This window comes from Citrus sinensis, chromosome 9 (genome assembly GCF_022201045.2).
Source record: "Citrus sinensis cultivar Valencia sweet orange chromosome 9, DVS_A1.0, whole genome shotgun sequence".
Lineage (NCBI taxonomy): Eukaryota > Viridiplantae > Streptophyta > Magnoliopsida > Sapindales > Rutaceae > Citrus > Citrus sinensis.
This window is the reverse complement of record NC_068564.1, coordinates 16,170,667-16,184,502: the sequence shown is the minus strand read 5'-3', so window position 1 is coordinate 16,184,502 and position 13,836 is coordinate 16,170,667.

The window sequence follows — 13,836 nt, the reverse complement described above, 5'->3', positions numbered from 1 at the left end:
TAATTTAAAAAAATAAAATAAAAACTTCAATTCATATAATCAATCGGTATTCAATCGGCGGCTTAGCGTCAGTTCAAGCATAAAGATTTCAAACCAAAACAATATAACATCATGTTAGGTGATCGCTAAGCAACCAATTGACATTAGCTTTGTCCAAGAAAAGTGCGGTCTATCTGAAATTTGTCTCGTTGCTAAAGTACGTAAACTTTTATGTTCTGTTTGATCCCCTTAATTTTATATGCTCTTGTTGACCAAGTGACATCTTCCAAAAGAAAATAACCCTCTAATTGGTATGGTGAGAACTTTGTCAAGAATCTCAAGTCCACATTATAATTTTTTTTAGGAATATAAACATATTTACATAAACAAAGATATTCCATCAAGTAATAACCTCATCCACCATATGTTGAGCAATTGGATATGTGACGAAATTTTGTAATTTTTTGTAACTAGTAGTAGTATTGTTAATATGGATGTATCTCAAGCCTTCATGGATGGCAATTAAAAGGTATAAGAAAAAACGACAGTGGGACTCTCATAATTTGGTGAAATGGTTACAAACATTTTCTTTTATTTTAAAAATGGTAACATGCACATTTTTTTAGATAATTGTGTCATGATGAAATAAAATTAAGTCACTATAGTTAAAGGGTATAATTATCCTAAAAGAAGTTTACATGATAATTTTTAAATCACGGGCGTGATTTAGAAAGTCCCTGTTAAAGGCTTAAAAATAATTTTGCAGCAAAAATATTTAGATTGCAATTCTCATACAATATATAAAATTACCATAATCTATAAATTATATCTTTGCTTTTTCGTAGAAGTAACTTAAACCCTCAAATCACGATCTATCGGCACCAATCTTATTAGATCACAATCCGTCACCAACGATATTTTAAATTATGACTCAAGTTTGATTTACACTTAACGTGTGGGCGTCTTTATCACTACTAAAAGTAACTAGCAAGAGAAAAAATTTCCTCTCAAAATTAGAGAGAAAAACTCTTTTTTTCTCTTATTTATATATTGTGGCTCTGTGTCCCTTTTTGTAGAGAACCAAGCTTTTTTTATATCCTTATTGATGAAAACCTTAGGCTCTTTATTTATCTCATTTTTTTAATTCTATTAAATCAAAATATTTGATTTAAATTAAAAATAAGATAAAGCCCAAAAGTGGTTCTTATTATAGGGGTCCACCTTGTAAAATAACATAAGACTCCTTACACACAAGCATATTAAATGGAGCCTCCCACCAAATACTATATTTAGGCTTCTAACCCAAATAACTAGTTATCATGCTTATTAATCCAATAGTGGTGCAATCAATTAAATGAGCCAACCTAGGGATCATATGGGTATATACAATAGTGACTACAATAATTAGACTTGTAATTAAACTAGTTTGATTATTTAATTCCAAATCTACTCTACTAAAAGATTGAACATGATCTCCATAATTGTATGTTATCTAGGATAATGTTATCGAATAATAATTCGACCTATGCCACATTAATTTCTTTACTGAACAATCATTTGTACCACATCGATAATTAAACTCATATCTCAACATTCTAATCAATCTAATTACTTCTTGTTCTTTGACACTTACTAGTTTCCTCTAATAATTATTTTTAACATACTAATTATATTAACACACTCTGGTCAGAAAATTATATAATAAAGTACTGAAAACATGTCAAGAGATGTGTTGTACAAATTTTATAGTGTTAATCTATGATCTCACTGCTCATAGTTGCTTCCACCAAGATACCGAATAATCTTGACTACAAATATATACCGCACTCATTGATAACTCAAATAAAATAACAATCACAAACATTAAATTATAATTAACTCAAGATTGATATTGCAATAAAATCAATGCTAATGAGATTTAATGAGTTTGACAGTCATTTTAAGATTAATTAAATCTCATATGTGATTCAGTTCAATGTAATCAAACTACGTAAATAAATTCACACATGATTAAGACAAATCATTTAATGAATTTATTATAGTCTAAATATAAATAGAACGTCCAGCTCTATTTATCAACTACGAACTTAATTTATTTAATTATAAAATAATTCATATTTATGTCTTCTGTGAATCCATATGATGATCATATAAATACATATAATACGATTAAACGAACTTTATTCAAAATATTTATGTAATTAAGGTGTTTAAAAAATGTTTCAAATATTTTATTAATCAGAAATTATATTCATTACTAATAAGTAAATCAATATATTTTAAAGAGCACATGATACGAACATCTATTTCGCTAGAATACGGGCTTGACATCCCTTTGCCCTTGATATAATCAATGGGATACATTTGATGGGTAGACACGAATTCAAACTAAAACATCATTTTGAGTGATCTCTAAGCAAATATTTACCTAATATTTAATTTAGCCATTGAGACACCCCTTTAGCTTTATAAACTAGCAACGAAACTCAAATTTGTGTCATAACAATTCACAGTTGATAAAGGCCATAAGCCCGATAGCGTAAGCGACAGGTGTTTTGGCGAGGGCTGTGATTTTCGTCCTTCAGGTGGAAGAAAAGATAAAATAAGAAAGAAAACATAAAAATTAATCTAAATAGCATACGCTCATTTTATCTTGAATGTTAAACATTTAAAGTATCAATTAAATTTATATTTTTTAATTTTATTTATTTATTATTTATAACTTATATCTAATTTTTAGATATTTACATTTGAATATAAAAATTAAAATTTTGAGATTTTTATTTGAATGAGAAGTGAATATTATATCCTAAAAATATCTCTATTAAAAATATTTATTTTCCAAACTATAAAACTTAATTCTTTTATTTATTTTCACTAATCATGATATAAATGTCAAATATATATAATTAATATATTTTTATATATAAATATGCCAGCTATATTTAAATATTTAAAAAGAAAAAATAAATATGTCATTCAGATATTTATATTTAGATTCATTCAAATTTCAACAAAAAATCAAATTTATTCATACTTCAAATAAAAAAAACGCTAACTAAATTAATCTATTAAAAAATTCGTACAAATGTTATTTTTCTCGGTTCAACAAAGCCGCCTTATTGCTGTAATTTTTTGAACCCAAAATGTTGAAAATTGAAATTGTCAATGGGGCGGGTCATTATCAAGAGAAAATAGTAATTTTATTTTTCCCAAGACAAGGCGGTAAAATAGTAATATTTTACTTGTCTCCCTCACTTTTGAATACAGGGTAAATTTGTTATTATTTAATTCAGGGTACAGCAGTCTTGTAACAATTGTAAGGTACCATAAATTTTTGTCTTTTGTGATGTCAAATTTTATTTAACCACTTATTTTTTTTATAGTTTATTTATAATGTTATATGTTTTGGCAGATGACTTTTTAAAATATTATTTTATTTTATTTAATATTATTTACTTTTTATTTATAATTTATTTATAAGTTTATGTACTTAGGCTGGTGATTTGTTAAAATGTAGTTTTATTTCATTTAATATTATTTAACTTCTAAAAGAATAAATATAACAATAAACCTATGACTAGATAATATCAAATAATATTTTTAATAAAATAAATAATATTAAAAAATAATATTTTATTTTTTAGGACTCACAATTACTTATTCTATTTTATTTAATATTATTTAATTTTGAAAAATAAATATAATAATAAGCTATGACTAAATAATATAAAATAAAATAAAATAAATATTATTAAAATAATATTAATTTTTTGAGACTCATTACTGATTATTTCATTTTATTTAACATTATTTAGTTTCATGAAGGAATAAATATAATAATAAGCCTATGACTATATAACATTAAATAAAATCAAATAAATAATATTAAAAAATATTTATTTTTAATAAAATAAATAGTATTAAAAATTTATCCTTTTGAATAAAATAAATAATATTAATTAAAAAATAAATAAATAAATAGTTTTTTAAAAATAAATAATATTTTTAAGACTCACAACCGATTATTTATTTTATTTAATATTATTTAGTTTTTTAAAGAATAAATATAATAATAAGTCTATAACTAAATAATATTAAATAAAAATAAATAAATAATATAAGTAATATTAAATAAAAATAATAATTAAGATTAAAAATTATATTTATTTTTTAATGCTCACTACTAATTATTTTATTTTATTTAAAATGTTTTAGTTTTTTTGAAAGATTAAATATAACAATAAGCCTGCAACTGAATAATATTAAATGAAATGAGAATAAATAATTTTAAATAATATCTTTTTAATAAATAAATTATATTAAAAATTAATTTTTGAAATAAAATATATAACATTAAAATAAATTTTATTTTTTAAGACTCACTACTAATTAAACAACATAAAATTTTAAACAATTTGGACTTACGTGTTAAAAGTTTTAATTCTTAGTTTTTTTGAGTTTTTGATAAATAGCAGGGAGTATAATATTAATATTCAAATAAACGAATCTCGACCCTTAAATCTATTTTTTCACTGAATCCAATGATCAAGAATTGAAATCACAAAAAAATAACATCAGGTGCTATCTTACAATTGTTGTAAGGTAGTTGAGTCCTTTAATCCATTACCTTTCTAATGGTAAAAAAAATAAAAAAAATATTAAAAAAAAAAGCGTAACACATGAATTTTCCCAAAAAAAATCATCTATGGTAAGACTGTTCTCTTTCAAAGACACTTTAGTTACAAAATTCTAAAGCAATTCAGTGTATACGTGGCAGCATGATTGCACAATTTGCCCTCAAAGAGAGACGAGGGTTGGTATAAAACGTACTGCAATTTCTATAATTCTATAATTGTGTGGCAAAAGATCAAAAAGGGTTGGTATGATTGAAAATGGACCAAAATGCCCCTCAACAACCCCCACACAACCGCCAATTTCTATTTATTTATTTATTTCTTCGGAGCAGCACCAACTTTTTGAGATAAAATGGAAAGTAAAGCTAAATGTTCTCACCAATATTTCCTAACGCTACCAACTTCAACAAGATCGACACGGTGAATGGTGACCACATTATCCGCTCATCTTAAGCCATCACAGTGAAAGGATTTCTCTATCGAAGCAGCGAAAAGTTATTTGTCGCAATCATTTGGAGAAGTAGCTTCTAATGCTTTATTTAAATTTTGTAAGATAAAAAAAAACTAATATATATATATATATATATGAAAAAAATTTTAATTTGTGTTTAGAAGTTGGGATTAAAGTTCGGGACGAATTTACAGTACCATAAATCAACTTTGACAATATAGTAAATTTATCCTAAATTTTAATCTTGGATTCTAATTCTAGACCTAATAAGTGCTCATATGTATGTATGTGTGTGTAGTAATTTTTTTGTTCGGAATCTTAAAGTGTAGGAAAATTTCAAAAAATTTTTAAAACCATGGAGTTTAAGAGAATCAAAACGTAAAACACTTAAACTGTATGGTTTATGCATTTTTCTGAACTTTTCCATATTTTAAAATTTCATATTGGAACATTTATAATGATATCCTCACTTTAACAAAATGAAAATGTACTAATAGATAAAAAAAAACATAGTATCTAATGTATTAAAATCTATTTTTTTTAATTTTAATGTTTATCCTTACTTCTTCACTAGAGAATGACTATATATATATATAAACAAATTAATATTAATTGACCCGATAACTAATTTTATATTGTTATTGAAATATTAGCTAAGCAACTGAAGAGGGGGTGAATTGAATTTCTAAAAATTATGAAGTAATTAAATCAAAATTCAATGTAAATATCCAATGAAATTAAGCAAATAACAAACAAATAAATATCAACTATCAAAATGTAAAGAGAGAAGGAAAAGAGAATCAAATACGAGATTTTTATGTGGTTTGGCAAACTCCACTTACGTCCATACCTCAAAGCTCACCGGGTTTGAATATTTCACTATCTAAGCCTTAAATACTAAGGTTTCAAAATGTTTACAATTGACTTTTAAGGTGTTAATAAACTTTTACAACCAGAGGTTATCCCAAACCTTTTAATCCGAGCGTTTTCCACGCTCTCAGACACTCAATTTAATGTTAGAGTGAAAATTACACAAATTTATCTTCACATAATGTATGTATTTACAGATAAAAGCCCAAAGTGTGATTTAATGAAATTTTAATAAGTTTAAGCACAAAAAGGATTGAATACACAACAACATGCTCATTGATGATTGTAGAATCCATTGTAATTTGAATTTAATTGAGCATTTTTATAGTTGGAGATGCAAAATAGTCGTTGTTGACTTTTTGGGCATAATCGAATCACTGTTAATGTTGTCGAATTACTGTTTTGACTTTGTGCAAGTAACCGTTATGCTAAAATTTGAATAGTCAGTTTACTGTTTTCTAGTAATCGGTTTGCCGATTAATTTCAGTAACTAATCTGCTCGAAGTCGACTTACCGCTTGGAGTTGTATTTATAAACAAAAGCCCAAAGTGTGATTTAATGAAAACTTAACAAGTTTGAAGCACAAAAAGGATTGAATACACAACAACATGCTCATTGATGATTGTAGAATCCATTGTCATTTGAATTTAATTGAGCCTTTTAATAGTTGGAGATGCAAAATAGCCGTTGTTGACTTTTTGGGCATAATAGAATCACTGTTAACTGTTGTCGAATTACTGTTTTGACTTTGTGCAAGTAACCGTTATACTAAAATTTGAATAGTCAGTTTACTGTTTTCTAGTAATCGGTTTGTTGATTAATTTCAGTAACTAATCTGCTCGAAGTCAACTTACTGTTTGGAGTTGTTAGTATGCCGTTTAATTTTAGAAACCTGAAAGAAATTATGGCTACCCCTTTGTGCTAAATGGTTCACCATTTTTTGTTAAATTGCTCTTTGGAATTTGTCAATTAACCGTTTTTCAATAAATAGTTCACCATTATCTTCTAGAATCAAAATTTAAATGTGATCTTTATAAAATCAATTTACCGTTTCAGGATTAACAATTATCTGTTTTTGTCTAGATTTTTAAACTTGTTGAAAAACTTCATACGGCCTAAAAATTAAACAATTTTAAAGACTCCAACATTCTTAATCTAATTTGTTATCATCAAAACTAATATCATGAAAATACGTATGTTAATAGTTATGTATTTTGTTCCATAATCACAACAATTTTTATATGATGATCTTTTATACATTGGCATTAACAATGTGAAAATATGTTAAGACATCTTATTTGATTGAAGTTAAATATAAATTTGCACATAATTACAATTTTAACATATATATTGTCGGTGGTAAATGTTGTGCAAATTTTAATGTACTCGCAAGCGCACGAATCTATTGTAGTATAGACTAATGGTGACGAGTGTCGATCCCACGAGGAGGTGGATTTTAATTATATATAGAATTAATTTTGTAAATGGGTAGTTGGATTTATGGGGGAAATGATTTGGAATATGCTAATACTTAAATTAAAATGGCGAGAATAAATTCTAAAATTGGAATTGAAATGACGAGAATAAATTGAAGCGAAGATCTATTGAAATGACGTACTTGGGTATCTGGATCCGTATCAACATGCATCATGGGCTAAATAATCCGTATTAATGCCAATTAAATCATGAGGGGGGAATCCACACCTCATGAACCACGCTCTAATCAATATGGTGCTAAGGGCTTATCGTGCCAAATAATAATAACCTTATACTAGAGAGCCGGTGTAACCAAGGCGGTATCTAGACAAGACTATTATTATTTGTCGACGAGAAGTCAAAACATCCACAAAAATTAGAGGGGAAGAGAAAATAAATTTACCAAATTAAGCCCATGACACATGTTGAGACTTCACCTTCAACCCAAGCTTGAAAGAAAATTAGCCACTCATAGTTGAACTAGGGGCAAAATGGGAATTTATTAAAATACGAAGAAAATACAAGATGGAGAGGGAATTACAGAAAATGGATCCCAAAAATAGATTCAGAGATATCCAATTAGGGGGGGAGGCCCCCTTTTTATAGATACATGGAGTAAATCATGGCCATCGGATTAAAAACAGTTTGGACGCTCAGGATTGCGCCACGTCATCAGTCAACAGTCCACGTTTGACCACGCGGATGAACAGTAACACGGTTTGACCCGACTTTGAACAGTAACGCGGTTTGGTTGAAAATAATCCTGTGTGATGCATGCACCGTACGCGAGATTTTTCGTCCACTGATATGCTGCCACGTCACCATCAACAGTACATAAGAATTTTAGTCCAACAGGATCGTGACACCTCATCAGTCAATGCCACATCATCGGTCAATGCCACGTCATCATCCGTCTATGTGAACAGTGTCGTGAACAGTAACGTATACAGTACCGTACACGTGAATAGTACCGTACATGTGAATAGTGCTATTTTTCCTTTTATGCTCCTCCTAAGGTTTTCGACCGTCCTGAGTTCAAAAGTGATGTCCGTTTTGCCGTCTGATCTCTCCTTTATTGTGAAATGACTATAATGCCCCTAAAATACATAAAATACTTAATTAAAATAAAACACATGTAATTAAATCACAAGAAGGTTAAATATATAAAAGTAAGGGTTGTTAGTAAGACTTAAAATGTAAAATGACGGTTTTCTCCTTTATAAATATGCATTTTCTAACACTCAACACACCCCCCAACCAGCTTATTGCTAGTCCCTAGCAAATAAAGCGAAAACAAAATTCAAATTCAAAATAATTTTTTTTTTTTTTGTTTTAATAGAAACACTCGTATTTATTCCATCAGATTAATGATAGCAATCAAATAAAAGTATAAGCATTATCTCCAGTCTAAAGCAACATCACACCCACATCAACCATCCACATGAATTAGCCCAGTAGACTTTGTTTTAGCTACTCTCAAGAATGACATGTCAAACCCCAAAATCTCACTGGAAGTAGTGACACTCTCACAAATAAATTAATCCCAATAAAAATAGTCACTCCAATGAATGGTAATTGAGAGAGAAAATAATAAAGAAGTGATATCACATGCTCTCACCAAGATGAAATAAATATGCCCTCAGCTTAGAAATAATACGATCTCAAGTCAAATAAAATGTTAGTCAACCCACTTTATTTATCTTTTTTTTTTTTTTTTTTTTTTTTTTTTTTTTTTTAATTATGCATCACTACATCTTTTTAGCCCATATAACTAGCTTCTACTTCAAACTATAGTTCCCTAAAATCAAGAAGGACTTTTATTAGGACGAAACGTAGGCTAGGGACATGGCTAACAAAGAAGGAAAATAAGGAAAACAAAGTGTATGTTTGAGAAAAATGCAGAGAATTTTTTTTTTTTTTTTTTTTTTTGGAAGTTGCAAGGTGGATTTCACCTATTTTTATTCTTTTGAAACAACAACTTTTGTTTTTGTTTTTGTTTTTTTTGTTTTTTTTTTTTTTTTTTTTTTTTGGCATAACTTCACTGAACAAAATAATTATTTACATTTTCTCAAACATACATAGGTGATGGAACTTATAAGATATCAGGTAATACTCCAAATCGGAGTGGGTCAAGATGATAAGTTGACAAAGAAAATGTTTTTTTTTTTTTAAAGGCTCAAAAGGGTTAACTATGGATATTAAATAAAAGGGATGGCTAGAAAGGCTCAAACGGATCAAAGATGGCCTTTCCATCGTCTTTTAGGGCTCTGAATAACCTTCCATATCTACTAGTTAGATGGGCCTCCAAATGTAGCAACACACTCTTTTTTCTTTTTCTTTTTTCTTTTTTTTTTATTTTACAATTTTTTTTTTTAAAGGGTTAACTCAAAAGAAATGTAGAGATCGTGTATAAAATAATAAACTGCTAAGCTGTATAGAGAATGGGCAAAAGGGTTATTCTCCAAAAAAAAATAATAGGCTCAAAAACTCACTTGGTACTTATTATGACATGTTCATTCCTTCAAGCAACTCATATATGTCTCCGACATCAACATGTAGAGTAGCAAACATAATGTAACATCACTTAAGACCAAAGATACTACAAATACTAAAATTTAAAATTAATCATGTCACCCAATGTTAAAACAAATCACACAAATTTTTTTTTTTTTTAAACAACATTCTACCCCCCAACCTATTCTAAACATAAAAAAAAAAAAAAAAAAAAAATATGCATGCAGAAATGTGAAAATGATGTAGAAAAATTAATTTAGAAAAGTTACAAAAATGATAGAAAAGAAAATGATTTTTTTATTATTTTTTTTAAAGAAGATGCGTTTCTAGAGGAACTACACTCCATATTCAGCCATCTTCGACTCAAAAGTTGGAAAATGCATTTTTATAGAGGATAAATTAAAAAGAAGAAAAATAAACATAAACACATAATAAAGAAAAAAGAAAATGTCTTAATTTTTTTTTTTTTTAAGTTTTTTTTTTTTTAATTTTTTTTTTAAACTATGAAGATGCGTTTCTAGAGTCACTACACTCCATATTCAGCCATCTTCAACTCAAAAAGTTAGCAACAGTTAGTTTCTACAACAAAAAATTAGTAAAAACTTAACCAAAATTTCATAATTGTCGACTATTCCCTCCCCCCAACCAGAACCAAACATTGTCCTCAATGTTTGAAATGAAAGAAGTAGAGTTTAGAAGACATCACCTGGGTGGTGCAACACAGAAGAAAATATTTACAGGCGGAGAGTTAAATCTAATTTGTACTTCTTACTGCTGCTACTGTTACCATCATTATTTGGGCGCTCCAACACAAAGGTCCAGGGGTCTGGCTCCGGTTTATACGCTTGTAACAGATCAAGTAGCTCATTAGCAGTGTGAGCACAAATAAAGAGTTTTTTCACATTAGCGGGAATGAAATAGTTTTTTATTGCATGGTTAAGAAATGCGATAAAGCCATCATAAAAGTTATTGACATTTAACAAACCGATGGGTTTTTGGTGGATGTGCAGATGGGCCCAAGATGCTAGTGTCATAAGTGCCTCTAGTGTTGCAAGATCTCCTGGAAGGAAAATAAATGCATCAGCATGATTAAGCATTTCAGTTATTCTTTCTTGCATACCTGAGACGACTAACTCTTCTCCAGTTGATGAGTCAGACGAACTGCCCAAAGGTTTTAAGACTCTTGGGATGATGCCTAACACTTGACTTCCTCTGATGAAAGCTGCTTCTGAGACCATTTTTGATAACCCTCGATTACCTCCTCCATACACCAAGTGTAATTTTCTCGCTGCTACGCTTCGACCAAGATCTATTGCTGCCTCAACGAACTCTTTATGTTTGCCATAGGTAAATCCAGAAAGCACACAAATGTTCTTGAATTGTCTATTGGGAGTAGCTGCCATTGGAATATTTCTCAAAAACAATTTGTGAGTGTTTGACAAAAGAAATCACATTTAAGAGTCTTGGTGATAGTGGGTCACAGCTGTGAATGAGGTAACATGTTAGTGTCAAATAACGCATGAAGCACATGGCTCGCGAGTCAAAAAGAAAACAGTAAAAGGGAAAAAGAAAACAGTAATAAAATTTTTAAAGACAATAATGCACACAATAAAACAATAGTGAAATAAAATAACAGTAAAGTGAAAGGATATTTACAGGTAGTTGCGACTGTGGCTCACATCTTCCTCTGGTTCTACGTCCAGAAACGGCTTGAACGCCCTCTATGGGTCGAGGATAGGCTTCCTATCCAGTTTTCTTATAAACTGGCAAACAGGGTCGTTTATAGTCAGATTCCCGAGACTATATCGTGCATGCTCTTTCTGGAATAACGGCCATAACTGGAGAATCGCTCCTTGCACATATCCACTGGGATGCGTTTCAAGAGACAAAAGGATATCATCCAATGACTCCTTATTCAAGCCATCCCTAATGAATTGAATCTTATCTTCCCTGTTATCAGACACCATTCCTAAAGAACATGGGTTTTTATTGCAACTCATTCTGGCACACTTATGACAAGCAACAGAAATTCTTCGAGCTCGTCGTTTTCTTGCATAATTTCCTTTACCACAACCAGGCATGTATGCAATAAATTTTGGAGGTAACTCACCTGCCGATCGTACTTTAGCCTCGATTAACCAACGGATGTCAGCAGGTATGTTATTCCTCATGAGTAATCGCATGCGTTCGGACCGAGCTTTATAGATCGTAAGGAGGGCATTCTGAGGAAGTGAAGGGAATCGCTTGTGAAGCTTCGCTAGAATCTCGTTTCTGTCCATACCTTCGCCTCAGAATATCAGTTATTATGGGAAACTGAAGTAACCGACTTGATTGTCACGGAGTACCGTTATCCGCCACTTCACCGGGGTAACAAACTAAAGCACACAAATAGAAAAACAAATTAAAACACACAAAGAAAATTAAAATCGTCCTCTTATTGAATTTACCTCAAGCTCCAACTGGATGTCGTAAACACTTCTCTCAATGTCTCTGAGTTGGTGTTCTAAACCCTCAACATAGGCTACTAACTCTGGTGGTTGTAGAGCCCAAATGCGATGTGTTTTACAAAATTGAATCTGTCTTTTGAGATGAGTTTTGACACGTTGAAGTGGTTTAAGAATGTTCAGGAGGAACGGTCTAAGTATGAGACTCATGATTAAAAATGATAAGAGAAAACTTAATGGTAAAATAAACACACTTATGCAAAAACAATTTCAATTAGCAAAAGAATAATAATAAAAAGAAAGAAAGAAAAATCGAATCAACGAAAAGAAAAAAAATCAATTCAAATTTGGTGGGTCACTCAAATTTATTTCAGTGTCTTCTTCATGTGGTTGGTACTCTAGATATGGCTTTAATCTTTGACCATTAACTTTAAACGTGACACCATTTTTTGGGTCTTTAATTTCAATTGCCCCATGTGGAAAAACAGTATGAACAATAAATGGGCCAGACCAACGAGAGCGTAACTTACCTGGGAATAGGTGCAAGCGAGAATTGAATAAAAGCACTTTCTGACCTGGAGTGAACGATTTTCTCATAATTTGCTTATCATGGAAGACTTTCATTCGTTGCTTGTAAATCTTGGCATTTTCGTACGCGTCATTGCGAATTTCTTCAAGTTCTGCCAGCTGTAATCTTCTTTCTGAGCTGGCTTGCTGCATGTCAAAATTGAATTTCTTGATGGCCCAATATGCACGATGCTCGAGTTCCACAGGTAGGTGGCAAGCTTTTCCATACACTAGCCTGTAGGGTGACATCCCAATCGGGGTCTTGAAAGCCGTTCTATATGCCCATAAGGCATCATCAAGTCTTAATGACCAATCTTTTCTGTCCGGCCTCACCGTCTTTTCTAATATGTGCTTTATTTCTCGATTGGATATCTCAACTTGGCCACTGGTTTGCGGATGATACGGGGTTGCCACTTTGTGTGTGATTGAATACTTTGTCAAAAGTGCTTTGAATGCTTTGTTACAAAAGTGGGCACCACCATCACTGATTATTGCTCGAGGGAATCCAAAGCGTGAGACAATGTTGTTTTTCAAAAATCCTATCACCACCTTGTGATCATTGGTCCTACATGGAATTGCTTCTACCCATTTTGAGACGTAGTCAACACCAACCAATATGTATTGATGGCCAAAAGAAGGGGGAAAGGGTCCCATGAAGTCGATACCCCATACGTCAAAAATCTCAACCACTAAAATTGGATTTAGTGGCATCATGTTCCTTCGTGTAATGCTCCCCATTCGTTGACACCTATCACATGAAGAACAAAAAGTGTAAGCGTCTCGAAATAGTGTTGGCCAATAGAAACCACATTGTAAAACTTTAGTCGCTGTTTTCTTAGCACTGAAATGGCCTCCACAAGCTTGTTCATGGCAGAATGAAAGGATATTCTGAATTTCA